The sequence below is a fragment of the Ursus arctos genome, unplaced genomic scaffold (assembly GCF_023065955.2).
Source record: "Ursus arctos isolate Adak ecotype North America unplaced genomic scaffold, UrsArc2.0 scaffold_16, whole genome shotgun sequence".
Taxonomy (NCBI): Eukaryota; Metazoa; Chordata; class Mammalia; order Carnivora; family Ursidae; genus Ursus; species Ursus arctos.
In genome coordinates, this window is record NW_026622830.1 from 11,960,343 (window position 1) to 11,973,207 (window position 12,865).

Sequence of the window (12,865 nt, forward strand, 5' to 3'; positions counted from 1 at the left end):
AGGAAAAACCTCTTAGACCAGATCCAAGCTAGTGTTTCCCCAGCACGGCCCAGTCTGGTCCTCAGGATACCGTCCAGCATCCTGAAACAGCACCTCTGCTTCTTTCTGCCCCATCAGAGGAGCTAGCCAGCCATGGTCCCTGCCATATACTTCTCAGGTGCGAGTCAGGCACCAGCTACCGTGTCTCCTGAGCTTCAGAAGACACATCCAGCTCGCCAGGTCTGACTGAAGGGCCTTCCTTTTCTCATTCCCACAAACCAGTGGAAGGGTACCCACAGCTCATCAGTGCTCCCCAAACATTTCGTTTGATCTTGGGAAATTTCAATAGTCCTTTCATGCTCTTGAATGGGTAGGGGACCCAAAGTAACAAAACCAGTTTTTATTTTTTTAATTTAATAGACTTAATTTTTCAGGCAGATTTAGGTTCAAAATTAGAATAGAGCAGAGGGTACAGAGAATTCTCGTACACCTCCTCCCCCCACACATGCACTGCCTACTCCACTATCAACATCCTCACCAGTGGGTACATCTGTCACAGCCCATGAACCTACATGGACACATCATTATCATCCAAAGTCCGTAGTTTACATTAGGGCTCACCGTTGGTGTTGTGCATTCTTGGGTTTGGACAAAGGTGACATCTGTCCACCATTATAGTATCATGCAGAGTAGTTTCATTGCCCTAAAAGTCCTCTGTGCTCTGCTGATTCATGCCTCCACCTAAACCCCTGGGGACCACTGATCTTTAATTGTCTCCATAGTTTTGCCTTTTTAGAATGTCATATAGCTGGAATCACACAGTATGTAGCCTTTTCAGATTGGCTTTTTTCACTTAGTAATGTGCATTTTAGTTTCCTCCATGTGTTTTCATGGCTTGATAGCTTATTTCTTTTTAGTGCTGAATAGTAGTCCATTGTCTGGATGTAATACAGTTTATCTATCCATTCACGTACTGAAGGATATCTTGGTTGCTTCCAGGTTTTGGCAATTATGAATAAAGCTGCTATAACCAGTTTTTAGTCACCTCTTTTACAAGTCCCGCCTAGGCAGACTTGCTTTGGAATGGGGAAGCATGAGCTGAAACGAGACTGAAATAGTTCCCTGTCTGTATCCTGTGACACAAGAAAATGAAACACCAAGGCAACTTATAACTTCAGGGTGGGCGGAAGTTATAGAAGAAATGAAATATAATCATAATACTTTACATGGCTTAGCGGTAAATACTACTTACGGAGGCTTAATAATGTAAATATTAAATATTGACTGAATCAATGATTATGATAGATACTGGAACAACTGAGAAGGAGAAATTATTGTGTTGGAGTGGGTGGGAACAGGACTAAGAGAACTATTTCTCATCTTCTATGGTAGGCATTCAACAGATCTAAATGGAAGAATCAAGAAATATTGGTATAGGCATGTCCTTTAGAATATGGAGGAAGAGGAGTGCTTGACGGGCTCAGTCAGAACACGCGGCTCTTGATCTCAGGGTTGTGAGTTTGAGCCCCATGTTGGGTGTAGAAATTACTAAAAAGTAATAAATAAACTATTAAAAAAAAGAAATATAGGGGCGCCTGGGTGGCTCAGTCAGTTAAGCGTCTGCCTTTGGCTCGGGTCATGGTCTCGGGGACCTGGGATCAAGCCCTGTGTCAGGCTCTCTGCTCAGTGGGGAGTCTGCTTCTCCCTCTCACTCTCCCTCTATCCTCTCCCTCTCTCTCTCAAATGCATAAATAAAATCTTTTTAAAAAAGAGAAATATAAAGGAAGATTACCTGAGGAAAAGAGTTGAAAGTGAGTGGATGGGGGTGTTCTTTTTTGTGATAAGCTTCTTAAAACTATTTGTCTTTTTAAACTATGGGTGCATATTACTTTAAGAAACTTAATTTTTTAAAAAGGTTTATTTATTGATTTTAGAGAGAGAGAGCAAGGGGAGGGGAAGAGGAAGAGGGGAAAGAGAGTCTCCAGCAGACTCCCCGCTGAGCATGGAGCCCCGACATGGGGCTCAATCCCACAAGCCTGAGACCACGACTTGAGCTGAAACTGAGAGTCAAATGCTTGACTGACTGTGCCACCCAGGCGCCCCAAGAAACTTAATTTTTAAAACTACGTAATAAAACATAGACATCATCTAGAGAGTAGATAATACTTGAATATAACAAGAGCACTTTTGCTCTTAATGAGAAGTAATTTGCATGAAGCCAAAAGCTATTTCGTATGACCGTAAAGCTTTCTAACGTTCCAGGGAAAATGACTCCCTGTAGCCTTCTGCCTCCAGTGTGATACAAAAACGTAGCCTCCTGTTTCCAAATAACCTTGAGATAAGCAATGGATTCTCCTGTAGGATCAATTTAAATTTATATCGTGAGGAATTTCTTTTTCCAACTGACTTACCTGGTATTAGATTTGAGAGATAACCAGGTCAGCTAAGCCAATAGGAGCTACCTTGTTGACCTAGAACTAACTCGTAATCACTCCTCACTTCACCCTGGAGCCCATAGCATCCCTGTACAAAATCCTATCAAGATTTTTTAGGACAGTCGGTAAGAGAAAAAGACCAGTAGAAAAAAGCAGAGATGTGTTCTTTATGTAATCTCCATGAGGGCAGGGGCCTGTCTGACTTGTTCATCTCAGTATTCTCAGTGCGTGGCACATAATTAATGCTCAGTAGATATCTAAGTATCTATTGAATAAATAAATCAAATGACTCTCCCCCCATTTCCCTGAGGTCTGTGAGCATTAGAATAAAGTTATCATAAATTATATCTATAGTTCATAGATATATAAGAAAATCAATAGGTAAGATAGCTCTTAGAAAAGGGTACCTTACTGGGTATTTTGGGAAACAGTCAATTACAAGTATAGAAAACGTAACATCTACAGACTGCATGAGGAGATACGCAAGAATGCTGATAGTGGCCGTGCTTACAACAGCAAGACATATCACTAACCTAAATGTCCATCAACAGAAGCCTGGGTAAGTACAAGGGGATACACCCATGTGACGGTATACAGAAGTGAAAATGAACAGACTAGAGCTACATCTATAAATATAGATGAACTACCCAAAAATGTAGCATTGAGGGGCAAAAAGCAAGGCACAGAAGAATTCAAATAGTATGGCACCATTTATGTAACATTTTAAGGGGTGCCTGGGTGGCTCAGATGATTAAGCATAAAACTTTGGCTCAGGTCATGATCACAGGATCCTGGGATCGAGCCCCGCATTGGGCTCCCTTCTTGGTGGGGGTCCGCTTCTCCCTCTCCCTCTGCCTCTCGAGACCCTGTGCTTATGCTCTCAATCTCTCTCAAATGAATAAATAAAATCTTAAAAAAAAAATTTAAGACGCACAAAGCAGTATTGTTTTAGGAAGACTTCATTTGCAATGTAAGTATAAAAATTCATGGAAATAATAAACATCACATGTTGAATGAATGAATGAATGAATGAATGAATGAATGAATATGTTTTTAAAAGCCATCAGCCCTCAGGGCACCCGCTGACTCAGTTGGAAGAGCCTATGACTCTTGATCTCGTGGTTGTGGGTTTGAGCTCCACATTGGGTGCAGAAATTACTTAAATTAAAAACTTTATAGAACAATAAATAAAAACTACCAGCCCTCAAATGAAGATGTTTTCTTTGAAATATAAAACACTTTATTTTTTTTATTTATTTATTTTTTTTTTTTTTAAGATTTTATTTATTTATGTGACAGAGAGACAGCCAGCGAGAGAGGGAACACAGCAGGGGGAGTGGGAGAGGAAGAAGCAGGCTCCCAGCGGAGGAGCCCGACGTGGGACTTGATCCCGGATCGCCAGGATCACGCCCTGAGCCGAAGGCAGACGCTTTAACGACTGCGCTACCCAGGCGCCCCAACACTTTATTTTTTTTAACTTTTTTTTTTTTTTTAAAGATTTTGTATTTTTAAGTAAACTCTAGGCCAACGTGGGGCTCAAACACAACTCTGACATCAAGAGTGGCATGCCCTACCGACTTAGCCAGCTGGGAAGGTACCCCTGTTTTCGAATAGGTGATTATATATGTAGATTCAGAAGAAAACTGAAAGGTATTTCAGCAAAAAGTTTTTCCCCACCTTATCCCCAGCTACTCGGTCCTTCTCTTCAAAGGCAAATGCTGTTACCACATTTTTATGCTTGATTTCGGACCCTTGGAATCCAGGGGTGGTCTGTTCATTAACAAACATGTGTATTCTGTACCTGCCATAAATTTTCTGGCTCTTTTTTCTTGATGAGTCTGAATAGAAGTTTATCAATTTGTTGATTTTTTTTTCTTCAGAAGAATGAGCTTCTGTTTTCATGTATTTTCTCTATTGTTAGTACTTTCCATTTTATTGATATCTGTTCATATCTTTATCATTTCTGTAATTCTGCTTATTTGGGATGTAATTTCTTTTTCTAGTTTAAGGAAGAGACTTAGATTACTACTGATGGAGACTTTTTTTTTTGCTTTTCCAATGCAAACATTTTAATACTACAAATTTCCCTATAAAGATTGCCTTAACTGCATCCCCAAGAGTTTTGCTATGTTGTAATTTCATTTTCATTTAGTTCATGGCACTTTATAGTTCTCATGCCTGTGAGAAACGCACCAACTAGAGGACAATTGTGTGCAGTTCTTTTTGCCTTTAGCTTTACAGTTGCCAGTCAAAGCACTTTCCAAAGTTTATTAGGGTCAGCTCCTTTTTTTCCGCATCCCCACCAGTGAGATTCATTTGTCACGGTCTTTAACTCCATCTTGAGAACCTTGGACATCTTTACTGATTTTTAAACGTTTGCATGCAGTAAAGTTCACTCTGTAACAGTTTGGGAAAATGCAGTCATATATCCACCACATTGGTAACATAAAGAACAGTTCAATCACCTAAATATCTAAACATTAGGTGTAGAATTTTAGTCGACTACCCCCCCACCCCCAACCTCTCACAACCACCGATTAGTTGTCTGTCCCTATAATTTTGCCTTCTTCAGAATGTCGTATAAATGGAAGCAAATATTTTGTAGCCTTTTGGGTCTCGTTTTTTTTCACCTGTAATGATGCAATTAAGATTCATCTAGGTTGTTTCATGATCATATCTATGCTTATTGTTGCTGAGTATGGTCCCATTGCATGGATGGACCACTGTTTGTTTGTCTGTTCCCCTGTTGAAAGACAGCTTGGTTGTTCCCAGGTCTGGCTCTTATGAAGAAAGCTACTACACACTTCAGTGCAAGGGCTTCATGTGAACATAAGTTGCTGGGTTGTATGGCAAGTGCATGTTTAACTTTATAAGAACTTGCCAAGTACCTTCCCAAGCGGTGTACTGTTCTGCCCCTCTATCAGCAATCAATAAGCATTCCTGTTGCTCTTCATTCTATTTGGTGGTGTTGGTTTATTTTTATCATTTATTTAGCTATTCAAATAGGTGTGTAATGATATCTCTTTGTGAGTGTATCGTATGTGTGTTTTATTTGCATTTCCCTAATGACATCTTTTCACATGTTTGTTTGACACCCGTATATCCCTATAACTTCTTTGGTGAAGTGTCTATTCAATTCTTTTGCCCATTTTTCCCTTGGGTTTTTTGTTTTCTTATTGTTGAGTCTTCAGGGTTCTTTATGTATTCTGGATACAAATCCTTTATCAGATACGTGATTTGCAAATACTTTATCCAAGTCTGTAGCTTGTTTCTCATTCTCTTGACAATGTCTCTCCTCATTCTTTTTTTAAACACTGATTATCATTCCATTGTAAGAATTTGTCATAATTTATTTAGCCAGTCTTAGGTCAATGGACATTGATGTTATTTCCAAACTTTTGCTATTACAAACTTTATTTCCATTAATATCCTTCAATTCATGGTTCCCTCCCTTCCTCCCTTCCTTCCTTCTTCTTCCCTTTCTTTCCCTTTCCCTTCCTCCCTCCCTTCCTTCCTTCCCTCCTTCCTTCCTTCCTTCCTCCTTTCCTTTCCTTTCCTTTCCTTTCCTTTCCTTTCCTTTCTCTTTCCTTTCTCTTTCTTTCTTTCTTTCTTTCTTTCTTTCTTTCTTTCTTTCAGAATGAGAGAGAGTTGGGGAGGGGGCAGAGGGGGAGGGAGAGAGAGAATCTCAAGCAGCCTGCATACCCAGCAAAGAGCCCAATGAGGGCCTCAATCTCACAACCATGACATGAGCTGAAAATCAAGGATTGGCGCTTAACTGACTGAGCCACCCTGGCGTCCCTCATGGTGTTATTTCTAAGAACAGCTTGTTTTTCCTTTCCCATGAACTGTCTGTTGCTATCTTTTACCCATTTTTCTATTGGGTTTTAATCTTTTTGTAATTCATAGGACATGTTATAATTCTATACATGCTATAAAATTTATCTTTCTGGGGCACCTGGCTGCTCTATCAGAGGAGCCTGTGACTCTTGATCTTGGGGTCATAAGTTTGAGCCCCATGTTGAGTGTAGAGATTACTTAAGTAAATAAAATAAATAAACTTTAAAAAATAAGATAAAGTTGGCCTTTCTGTGCTTGAGATGCAATTTTTTTTCCAGGTTGTCATTTGTTTCTTTACTTCCCATGATTATATTTTATTTTCATGAAGTCATACGTATCAATCTTTTCCTTTAAGTCTTCTAAATTTTGTGTTATAGTCAAAAGGGTCTTCTCTTCTCTACTTCTCTCAGAAATTCTTTTGGTACTTTTATGGTTTCCCTCTCGCCAGTTAAATCCTTGATCCATTTGGCATTTTTCCAGGTGTAAGATACGAAGTATGGATTTAACTCTTTTTTCCCTACAGATGCTTTGTAGTTGTCCCATATCATTTATTGCATGAAATTTGCTTATCTTCACCAATTTGAAATACCAGCTTTATTGAATACTAAATGCCTACCTGTTTTTGGGTCTACTTGGGAATTTCTCTTCTGCTGATTTGTGGAACTAATTAGACACTAGTACCTAACAGTTTTGTTTTGTTTTGTTTTGTTTTAAGGTAAACTCTGCGCTCATTGTCGGGCTTACATTCATGATCCAGAGGTCAAGAGTCTTATGCTCTACTGAGTAAGCCAGCCAGGCACCCCTGTAACTACTACGACATGATAGTATGTTTATTACTGGGGCAGGCACTTTCAGAAATGTTTTCTTGTTAGTTTTTCCACAAGAATTTTAGACTTGGCTCATCTGGTTCCAAAATAAAATCTCGCTTGTTCTTTTATTAGGATCTCAATAGCGGCACCTGGGTGGCTCAGTCAGTTAAGTGTCTGCTTCAGCTCAGGTTATGATCCCAGGGTCCTGGGACCGAGCCCCACATCAGGCTCCCTGCTCATCAGGGAGCCTGCTTTTCCCTCTCCCTCTGTAACTCCCCCTGCTTATGCTCACTCTTGCTTGCTCTCTCTCTGTCAAATAAATAAAATCTTTTTTTTTTTAAAAAGGATCTCAACAGATGTCTGATCTTAATGATGCAGTCTTGCTAGTCAAGAACATAGCTTATATTTCTATTTGTTGAAGTCTTTTTCTGCATCCTTCTGTAGAATTTAAATCTTCTCTTCATATAGATTGTGCATTGTTATTGTGAAATTTATTCCTAGGAATTTTCGTTTTTTAATTGATTTGTAAAGTCTTTTTTTGACAAAAAATGGTGTCATGATGTCAAGATGTCATCATGATGTCATGATGCGAAGATGTAATGATGTCATTCCATCTTCTAAGATATAATGCTCTCCCTCTAAGATGCTGAAATAGCCCCAGGAGAGCAGTCTACCTCAAATAATCCTGAGAATTACTCATCTAGACCAGCAAGTAGTTCTCAACCATGTTTGCCCTTGCAACATATACTATGGGTGATTTTGACATACACCAATCAAACCTACAGGTGTTCCTTGTTTTTTTAGGGACTCCAAAGAGATGAGAGGCTGTGGTTCTTCAGTGGTTGATGGAAATGTATGTGTACCAGGCACTGTTTTAGGGGCCAGGGACACCATGATGATCAAGACAGCCTGAGTCCCTGCCGTCATGGAAGTTGATCACATAGTCCTAGCCAAACAGAGCAAATCAGCAGGTAATCAAATAAATATAAGGGTGCAAAGTTCCGCCAAGGGGCTGTGAGAGTGGAGCAGGGGTAATTCATCAGGTGTTAACATCCACTAACATCCACACCTGAGGGTTCAATTAACTCTCAAATGCTACCCACTCACACATTACGTCTCCGGTTCTGATTCTCCTTTGAGCTCCAGACCTGCCATTTGCACTTGCCCAATAGGAGGTAGAGTCTAATCCCCCTTCCTTTCGATCTGGACAGGCTTACATCTCATTTGTAGCCAGGGCACTACAGTGGACGCAACTCTATATGATGTCCGAGGCTAGGTCACGTAAGGCAAGTGCAGCTCTGCCTTGCTCTCTGGGACCCTCACTCTTGAAGCCTTCAGCCACTGTGTAAACAGTCTGACAGCCCTGAGGCTGCCATGCTGTGAGGAAGCCCAGAGCAGCCCATGCAGAGACCCTGTGGACAATCTCTAAGGCTCCATGAAGAGGGAGAGGCCCAGCCTGCCCCCCAGTGTTCTATCACCCAGTGGTCCAACTTTACATTAGAAACCCAAGTTAAGGGGCGCTTGGGTGGCACAGCGGTTGGGCGTCTGCCTTCGGCTCAGGGCGTGATCCCGGCGTTGTGGGATCGAGCCCCATGTCAGGCTCCTCTGCTGTGAGCCTGCTTCTTCCTCTCCCACTCCCCCTGCTTGTGTTCCCTCTCTCACTGGCTGTCTCTATCTCTGTCGAATAAATAAATAAAATCTTTAAAAAAAAAAAAAAAAAGAAACCCAAGTTAAAGAGCCTAGCCAAACTCTTTCCAAATTCCCGACCCGTAGATCTACGAGAGATGATACAATGATCACTGTTCTCTTAAGCCACTGCATTTGTAAATGTGATTTGTTTTGTAGCAATAGTAACTAGCATCTGGCCACATGGTTTTGTACATCTTTTCCTCCTACTTGGAACCCTTCCTGCACCCCTTTTGCCTAGTTACCCTGGACATATCCTTCAGATCTCTGCTGGAGCTACTACAGTGCTTCAGCATGCACTGTCCCTAAACCCTGAAACCTGGGTTCGTAGCGCCTTCATGATACCATGGACTTTTCTTTCCTGTACTCATCACAGTTGCACTTGGAGATTCTTTCTTTGACCAGGGTCTGTCCTCCTGACAAGTCTTCAGCTCCACAGAAAAGCATGCAGTTACACAGTAGGCCAGGCATGGCAAACTTAAATGTCAACAGGAACAGGAAAATAACATAAACGAGAGACATGGGTAGGGTGGGGGCTGCAGTGACATGACAAGAATGTGCCCTCCTGTAGGGTGTAGCTGCCACTCTGCACAGGCTCTATACAGCCAAATCTGCCTCATTTTTAAAGAGATGATAAAAACCCAGATTATTATTACTATTATTTTTTATTTTATTTTATTATTTTTTTCTCAAATATTTTCTCAAATATATTTTCTCAAAATATAATTCTCAAATTATATTTGAGAGAGAGCACACAAGCAGGGGCAGTAGTAGGTAGAGGGAGAAGCAGGGAGCTCAGCAGGGAGCCTGACGCGGGACTCTATCCTAGGACCCTGAAATCATGACCTGAGCAGAAGGTAGGTGCTTAACTGACTGAGCCACCCAGGCAGCCCCCAAACCCAGATTATTATGTAAGTGTTAGAATGGTAGCAACTAGGGGCGCCTGGGTGGCACAGCAGTTAAGCGTCTGCCTTCGGCTCAGGGCGTGATCCCGGCGTTATGGGATCGAGCCCCACATCAGGCTCCTCCGCTATGAGCCTGCTTTTTCCTCTCCCACTCCCCCTGCTTGTGTTCCCTCTCTCGCTGGCTGTCTCTATCTCTGTCAAATGAATAAATAAAATCTTTAAAAAAAAAAAAGAATGGTAGCAACTAATTAAAACTAAAACACAGATGAAAGAAAAAGGAAGAGAAACAACAGCAAGCTGAAGATTTAATACTCCTTGGGGTTTTTTGGGGGGGGGGATTGTTTTTGTTTTTCCATCAGGTGAGCACAGATGAAGCACAGGGCTACAGATTGGTCAGACAATACATATGACCCCTTCAGGTTCAGGTGGTCCCCAGCCACTTGACCCCAGGGCTGTTCTCAACACTCCTCGTTTTTTTGAGAATGACAACTCACTCTGTGTAATCAAGGAATTGTATTTAGCTGAGGCATAGGTTAGCTGTGGGGCTGGCTGGGGTCAGGAGGGGGTCACTTAGATTTGTTTTCTCTCTTGTAGTGTGAGTTAAATTCTCTTCTAAGGGCCTGCAGACTTCTTGACCCTTGCGAAATAATAAAGGAATTATTTATTTTTCTTAGAGATGAAGGTGGAAATAAGAAACTGTGACCATTAAGTAAATTACACTAAATTCTCTGTATTCCTTCCTAGAAGGCAAATTATATGCATTTATAATAAGGAGGTAACATGCAATCACATAAAAACCCCGTGAGAGGTTTATTTTTATCTAAAAATTATACTTCGTGTTATCTATGTATCTATTAAAAAGTGGGAAAAGAGGTATCAAGCTGTGAAAAAACATGGAGGAAACTTCGCACATTACTAAGTGGAAGAAGCCAATCTGAAAAGGCTACAGACTGCACGAGTCCAACTATATGACATTTCTGGGAAAGGCAAAAATATGGAGTTGGTAAAAACATCAGTGATTGCTAGGGTTTGAGGGGAGGAAGGGGGAGGCAGTACCCTAACTCACGTGATCCCTGGAATGACACGTGATTGGTCACGAGAATCGTGGCTTAGGCTGCTCACAACAGCACACTTAGAACTTCACAACTCTAAACAGAGTCCTATCACTCTTCAGATAGGGAAGATGAGACAAGGTGTCAAGCTATACTGATTCTCATGTCCACTGGGTAAGATAGGAAATTGTTCCTATTTAACTAAGGGGGAAAGTGAGGCCTAGCTGTATCAGGATCCAAATCGTGGAATAAAATCCAAAATTGAGATTAGGGGGAAAAACATAGAGGGATCTCCCCCCTCAATATATGGAAGGAGGGAAATAAGTTGATACTGGAAGTCATCTGCCCATCACGTGGGTCCCCACAGGTGATAGTAAAATGGGTCAGAATATCCCCTTCTACCTTTACACTTTTGAAGAGATTGTCTGATTGTGCAGGGACCTCAGCTTTGAGTTTAGAGAAACCCCTCTGTGTCTGCTCCTTTACCCAAGTGAGCTGTGGGATCCAGACTGCTTAGGACTTAGAGAAAACAATTCTGCTTTAGCAGAGGGCTGGACGATATCTGTTGCTTACCACTGTCTTGGACTGGCACTAACTGGACAGTGAAAGTCCTTTGACTGTTTTTGATGTCCTGAAATTCAATCTCATTGCATTTTACAAGAAGCAGAGTAAGGAGGCCTGGTCTAGAGAAAAGTGTCCTCTGGGCTGGGGGCAAGGTCCCAAAGCCGTTTGGAGAGGCCCCTTCAGCCACAGGACCTCGTATCATGAATTTATGCAAATTAAACTACATTGCCTTGTCAAGAGAGATTGAGCAATGGCTAGATTGAAAGATACTGAGAAAGACAGGCAGAGGGAGAAAATAACCATTTTTAAATAGTGGCGAAGTAGTCTCAGAAAGAGGACGCCTGGGCATCTGCAGCTCTTCCCCTCACTGTTTCCTGGACCTCTCACAATGCCCGCATTATCTTTGCTGAGTGTGATTCTAGAGGTCCAAAATTCCCCATCATTAACCCACACCCCCCTATAAGTTTGCTGCTAACACCACTTAATTTATCCAGAACTGCGAGAAAGCAATAGCAATCTGGCACTTCTCGCCCTTTAACTGACTATAAAAATTACTGATTTTATTTATTACGTGCTTCACCTCACTAGAACGTAAGCTCTATGAGGGCAGGGATTTTTGTTCACTTCTATATCCTCAACTCTTGCAGCAGTACCTTGCACACAGCGGGCGTTTAATAAACATTTACGGAAGGAGAAACTAAGGGAAGGAGCGAAAGAAGGCACGGAGGCGGGAGAAAAGGAAGGGCAGAGACGAAAACGGGAAGAACGAAGGGAGGGGGCGGCGTTAAGAAGGCCGGCCCAGCCTCATTGCGGGTCCCGGGGCCGCCCTCCACTCCCAGCAGAACTACAACTCCCAGCTTGCCCCGGGAGTCAGGGCGGGCCGCCGCGACCCAGGCCAGACCAGGCCCCAGCCCGCCAGGCTCCCGGAGTGCCTTGCGAGAGCAGGCGCCGTCGCAGCGCCCGCTGGGACTTGTGGTTCAGGCAGCGGGTGGGGGGTGGGGCCGGGCATGGAGGCGGGCGGGGGCCGGGGGCGGGCGCAGGCCCCTCCCCCGTCACTTCCTGCCGGGCTGCGGGCGCCGGAGCGGCTCTTCAGCGTTTGCGCCGGCGGCCGCCGCGTCTGGCTCGGCTTCCCCCTTCCTCTGACCCCCCGGCCCGGCGGCGCCCGCCTCCTCAGCGGCCACTCCGCCTCTTCCCTCTGCCGTTCCCTTCCTCCTCTCCCTTCTTCCTTCCTCCTTCCCTTTCTCGCCGCCCCCGCCGCCGCCGCCCAGGACCGCCGGCCGGGGGACGAGCTCGGGGCAGCAGCCAGGTGAGGCGGCCGGGCCGGGCCTGGCGGGGCCCGCGCGGGCGCCGCGGCCGCGGCGGCGGGGAGGGGGGCGGCGGGTGGGGCCTAGGCCTCGGCGGGCCCGCGCGCCTGGCCTTCTTCCCCGGGCCTCTGTCCCGCCCGCGGGGCCTGCCCGGAGGAGGCGGGTCCTCCCCCCCCCCCCCCCGCCTCGGGGCGCCCCGCGGCCTGGACCCCAGGCGCTCCAGCTCCTCCACCCCTTGCTGGGGCCAGAAACAGGTGCCACGCCGCCTTTCCTAATTCCTCCTCGTGCGCGGGG

General features: G+C 43.9%; 1 protein-coding gene across 13 annotated transcripts in view; it reads left to right on the forward strand.

The window, feature by feature from the left end:
• STAU1 (staufen double-stranded RNA binding protein 1) overlaps positions 1-12,865 on the forward strand; it is an 88,013-nt gene that overhangs the window by 22,542 nt on the left and 52,606 nt on the right. For 3 of the 13 annotated variants that reach the window (XM_057312480.1, XM_026503693.4, XM_044385892.3), the window contains exon 1: positions 12,323-12,573. The exons of 1 other annotated variant lie outside the window; for it this stretch is intronic. The gene's annotated coding sequence lies outside the window, so the exon portion shown is untranslated. Of the gene's footprint in view, positions 1-12,319; positions 12,574-12,865 lie in introns of those variants that run through there. 9 more of the 13 variants (XM_048222218.2, XM_048222219.2, XM_048222223.2 and 6 more) reach the window with 4 other exon arrangements.